Source organism: Haliotis rubra, unplaced genomic scaffold (genome assembly GCF_003918875.1).
Source record: "Haliotis rubra isolate DU_JTF1 unplaced genomic scaffold, ASM391887v1 Scf219, whole genome shotgun sequence".
In the NCBI taxonomy this organism is placed as follows: domain Eukaryota; kingdom Metazoa; phylum Mollusca; class Gastropoda; order Lepetellida; family Haliotidae; genus Haliotis; species Haliotis rubra.
This window is the reverse complement of record NW_025766214.1, coordinates 1,430,315-1,436,381: the sequence shown is the minus strand read 5'-3', so window position 1 is coordinate 1,436,381 and position 6,067 is coordinate 1,430,315.

Here is a 6,067-nt window from a genome sequence, read left to right as displayed (position 1 = left end):
AACCTTTGTGATAAATCTGGTGGCAATACATACAACAAACCTTGTGATTTCTGAAGTGTGAATGAAAAAAGACGTCTTTACAAATTATGAATGAAAGATATGTGATAATGTATATTTGAGGGCGAAAGAAAGTTTCATTGAAACTGATATTAAGCTGTTCTGTGTTCTGCCACATATTGAGTAAAATTAAAGGACCAGATTCCATACTTCGACCTCAAAATCATCAACGATTCATGGCACTCATGATGCATGATGAAGTGAATTAAGGTAAGTTTTGAAGGTTGTGTAAATATGAATTAATCAGGGTGTCTCTTATACTCTTACAAAAACAGTAAAAAAAATTTGGATTGATTTGTAGTTGATAATTTTGTGTTACAGGTATATAATTTAATTTGAGTTCCAAGGTGGTAGTTAAATAATTGCTATAGTCATGTTCATGTTGCTTATATTTTGTTTTTGTTGAGATAGGTCTTAATTTCTGTCGAAAACATTACATCTATTATTGTAGTTTTCCGCATACTGTCCTGCATACTGTCAGTGGTAAAAATCTAAGGGGACAAGTAGGAATTATGAGATCTTTTGTCTATTTAAGTCATGTACTTGTCAAGGAAATGTTGAAATAGCAATACTGACTGAAACGTTAGGCCTGTTAATTTCATATCTAGGTTAGCTACAATACTATAGCCTTGTTATAATAATCTGCATTACTTAAGGGGAGATATAGTACTTATTTGTCGAAGACTTTCTTATATTGGTTGTATAAAATCCAATTGTTAGAAGTGGTATTATGAATGTTAATTTGCCATGCTCGCACACACACATACACACACACACACACACATATATACACACACTGAAGATCAACAATCAACAGTTTATGATTGCCAGTTTGTAGCTTACAGAATTGTAAAGGTTAACACAACAAAAGTTCTCCAGAGGAGTGCTTGCTCTGTAGAGGTGATGGTTTGGTCATTAAGCCGCTGCTTATGTTATTTTCCAAAATATTATATTCATGATTTTTGTTGCTGTATTCAATCATGTAATCAAGTTGCTTTTGTAATAAAAGTTATTGATTTTTTATTAACAAGTTTCATTGGTTGAAATATTGTGTGAAAAGAGACAATTGTCTTAACCTTTTTGGCTTTGGGAGCAATGTACAATGTTCATCTCAATTGTGGAAACAATGCAAATTCTACATGGGACGCAAATTTAGAGCATTAAATAAAGACAGAAAGTCTTTGAAGTCCCTATTTCAACCACTGTATCCTTGGGTTATGACTTTCTACAAGTTTTTTACAATTAGCGTTTACAGTTAATAAAGTGTAATCTAATCTTCTGTTTTCTGTTATAATATATAATGAAAACGTATCACCTGTGGCTCCGACGTAGTATGTATAAGTGCCTAGTACCTGTAGTTCTATATGGCCTCGTGCATGGGTTTGCAGGCTCCGACTCTGTTGTTTACCTTAGGCTGTGATGTAATTGGAACATTTCTAACTGTTATAGTGAGTGTGGTTTTACGCCGCATTTAGCAATATTCTAGCAATATCACGGCGGGGAGCACCAGAAATGGGCTTCACATATTGTACCCATGTGGGGAATCGAACCCGGGACTTCGGCATGACGTGCGAACGCTTTAACCACAAGGCTACCCCACCGACCAATTCTACAGTTACGGTATGGGAGCTACGATCACTATTGTGTTTTGTTACAATGACACCCTAGTGGTTATTATCTGCACCACTGAAATATGTGAATCCCCGTTAGAAGAAAGGATTCTTCTATTGTTTATCATGTTTTAGGTTAGCCAAGGGCCAAAGTGGGTGGCACTGGTGTAAAATCCCGATCCAAGTTTGGGCCATATGCATGTAGTGTATATGATCTTCCCAAAGTAGTAGGTCGTGAAACATAAATGTTATGATCGGAAGAAAGATCAGATTAGATACGCGGCTGTTAGAGGTTGAATGGTTTCGAACTATAATGTAACATACCTGAAATATTGCCCTTGGACCGCGCAATTTCTCGTAAAACAACTCTGTTGTTGATTCTCTTGCTTTAATGCAGCATTTGTGATTAAATTGGGAACGCGCTGTCTACATCGGGTTAAGCCTTGGCTAGCAAAACTCAAAGAGAAGTAGCCAATATGTTAAGTGCATCTCAAGCTATGATTTGCAGAGCATGTTTCTGCGGTCACTAAATGTTTAAGGGCCGACCATATGTCTACAACAGGTGAATTAATCAGAAACCAGGATTTAAAGAATCCACCCCCAAACAGTTCACATCTCTGTTCATCGGAGTTCAAGTACTGACCAGAATATTAGAAATTGTTCTTTCACAGACCGAAACGTTGTATTCAGTCGGCATTGGTGCGTAGAAGCTGCGGAAATCGCCGATGGTTTAACCTACTGTTGTCAGATGATTCAAGATACAATAGAAGAACATGATAGTATTAAGAAAACATCATAGTGGCACCAATGGTAACCAGGTCCACGTATTGTCTAAAAAGACCACAACGCACTTGCCAACCTTCTACGCATCCTAGCTGATAATCTCCAGCAGCCAAACATCAAGATGCAATGACCACAAGCGAGTCCTGACCCTTCTCCAACATGATACGTCATTGACATGACGTTTACGCTGACGTCAAAGCCCTTCCGATACGTCAGTAGATCTGGGCGCATCAGTAGAAGTGGACAGTGTGGTATTGATGCCATGCCTTATACAGGAATATATGACTTGACATAACCTTTGTTTATCAAGCCCATTCATTTCAAACTCATGTAGTCTTTCTTTGCACCATTTGAATACACCAACATTCGGTTCAATGACATGTTACTCCTAAACCCCCTAGAAACTAGTGGTATCCCTCTGTCAGCCTTCTCTCCTTCATGTGTATAATTTTACTGAGCAGCTATTTTCAAAACAAACATAGAATAGCGAAAGGGCACTTAGTAGGTTTGCATTAGAATGGAGATAAAGTATGACCAGAAATTATTGAGAATTTTAGGAATATGTTTAATTGGATTTCTAGTATAAATAACCTTGACCAGCTATCAAGTGCTTGGTTTCATTCAAGGGAGACAACTCCGTTAATCATTTTTCATTAGTTTATGAAGAGTTATCCCCCTTCGTGTACTTGCTAGCAGACGATATTTTCAGTGATCCCCAGTATGGATGATTTAGAGAAGAGCAAGTTGATTTTAGAGTATTATAACAAGGACATCAGATCAGCTAAAGTGGTTTCAAGTAGAACAGGCATCTCTTTGTCCACTGTTTATCGTGTTTTGAAAAATATTGCAAATGGATATGGCATTGAGCACGAGGGAGGTGCAGGTAGGCCCAAAAAAATTGACAGGAGGCGGCTTGGTATTCTTGTTTCTAAAAACAAACGAAGGAGTTTAGAAAACTTAAGGCTGGATATGATTGATAGAGGAACTGTGGCTGTCTGTAAGGAGACAATAAGAACTGAGCTGCATGCAATGGGTTGGCAGAAAAGTCGAGGAATTCCATCACCCATCATGAAACCTGAACAAAAGGAGCGAAAAACCTTTGTATCAGCGCCCAAAGTACAGTCCGAAATTAAACGTGTGGGGTGGCATATCTGTGTTAGGGGCAACGCCCCTCTGTGTATTTGAAGGGAATATGAAAAGTGAGCGGTACACAGATATTTTCGAGGGACATTTACTTCCATCTGCTCACGTGTTCTATGGAAATGTTTGGATTTTCCAGCAGGACAACGACCCAAAACATCGTTCAAAGCATTCACAGGGGCCTGGTCTCGGACCCAAAATATGACATTATTAGATTGGCCAAGCTATAGCCCTGATCTAAATCCAATAGAAAATGTTTGGGGACTTATGAAGGAAAGTGTCAATTAGAAAAATCTGACAAATATTGCTGAAATGAAAGAAGAGGTGGTCCGATATTGGGACAGCATGGACCACGACTCTAACTTCTTTGATCAGTAGTATGCCCCGCCGCATTGAAGCCTGCATTGCTGCTCATTGTGACTTGACAAAATACTAACGGCTCACCTGTCTTTGAATCTGGAGTTATGTTCTGCTAATATTCACATTTAATACGTGAGTAATGAGTGAACAAAATATAAAAAATTACAATCTTTAAATTCTCAATAATTTCTGGTTGTACTGTATAAAAAAATACTAGCAGTGTTGGCAGTGTATTCACTCGCATGATCTGGTGAAGGAAAGAGACGAGTAATTGCAAATACAAAGGACAAGATAGCAATGATATAACCTCGCATTACATTCGGCCAGGTGAGCTAAATAGACGCCATAGAGGCCTAATGCATCAAAGTGCATCTTGGCCTTGTCTTAGCTGCCGTGTGATACGCCGTTTTCAGATATTTGACTGATATGGTCGTGTTCCTTACATCGGGACCACTGGAACCCAATAGGTACAGGAAGGAGTTACTGATCAGCACAGTTTTACTTCGTATCTTGGGAGGTGCTGTTGACTTCAACCTAACATGACTGACTGACTGACTGACTGAGTTTGGTTTTACGCCGCTTTTAGCAATATTCCAGCAACATCACGGCGGGGGACACCAGAAATGGGCTTCACACATTTCACCCATGTGGGGATTCGAACCCGGGTCTTCGGCGTGACGAGCCAACGCTTTAACCACTAGGCTACCCCACCGCCCTCAACCTAACATGACACCGTGGCAGTACGACATAATTACGTCAGATACGGAGTGCAGGAATGAACGCGGAAACTAGGAGTTAAGGGGGAAATATTTTATTTCTAACAAATCACTACAGACAGCATTGCTTATTTTCATGATATCGGTATACATATATTGATATCTTTAAAGTCAGGTAAGGACAAACCTCGTGGATGAACAACTTCTTTGTTCAGGTGATACGATTTTTCGATACAGATTCTTGTATCGTTTTCAAGCAGGTATGAATCATGTGGAGAACAGGGTTATATAGTATATAATTAACAAAAACAACAAGATGCAGGGGTGTTTTATCCCTTCCGCATACGATGAACTCATCTATCAACCCTAACTGTTTGTGAAACATGTTATACTTCTCCCCTGCTTACTGTACACGATGGAAACTAACAGTAAACACTTCTAAAACTGAAGTTTTGATTTTTTCCAAAAGAAGCAGTAAAATTAGCACTTTATTTCTTCTGCAGAATACTGTTTTAGAGGTAGAAAAACATTATGTTTATCTTGGTTTACTATTCACAAGCACTGGTCGCTTTTGTAAAACCACTAAACGGCTCGCTGACCAATCGTCTCGTGCAATGTTTGCTATATTTAGAACATTTCGCTTGTTAGATATACCGGTCGACTGCCAACTTAAACTTTTTGATCAACTCGTTAAGCCTATTTTATTGTATGGTGCTGAGGTGTGGGGCTACGAAAACACTATTCAGTTAGAACGTATTCATTTGAAATTTTGTAAATACATATTGAAGGTAAAAACAACAACCCCAGACTTTATGGTTTACGGTGAACTTGGAAGATAATATCCACTTGAGAAATTGAGAATGTTATCATATTGGGGTAAATTATTATTATCTCATGGTAAACTATCAAAAGTAATGTATAAATTAATGTTCAATTTGCAAAATTCTCAGACAAATGCTAAATATCCGCTAATAGCGGAAGTAAAATCTGTCTTAGAGAATACAGGCTTAAGTTACATTTGGCAATTACAAGAATTTCAGAGTACCCATTGGCTGGTAAATAATGTTAAAACTGTACTCGTTGATCATTTTCTAAAAACTTGGAGAGAACGTAAATCACAATCATCTAAAGGCCTATATTACAATATGTTTAAGGATAATCTTTATATTGAAACGTATTTGTTGCAACTTCCTCTAGATTTACGTATTTATACTACAAAACTTAGAACTTGTAACCACAGACTCCCTATTGAAACTAGTAGATGGCATAAAATTTATAAAGAAAGTAGATTGTGTACATCATGCAAGAGTAAAATTGGGGATGAATTTCACTTTGTTAGAATGCAATGAGTTAAACGAATTACGAAACAAATATCTTCCTGCATATTATTGTAAACATCCC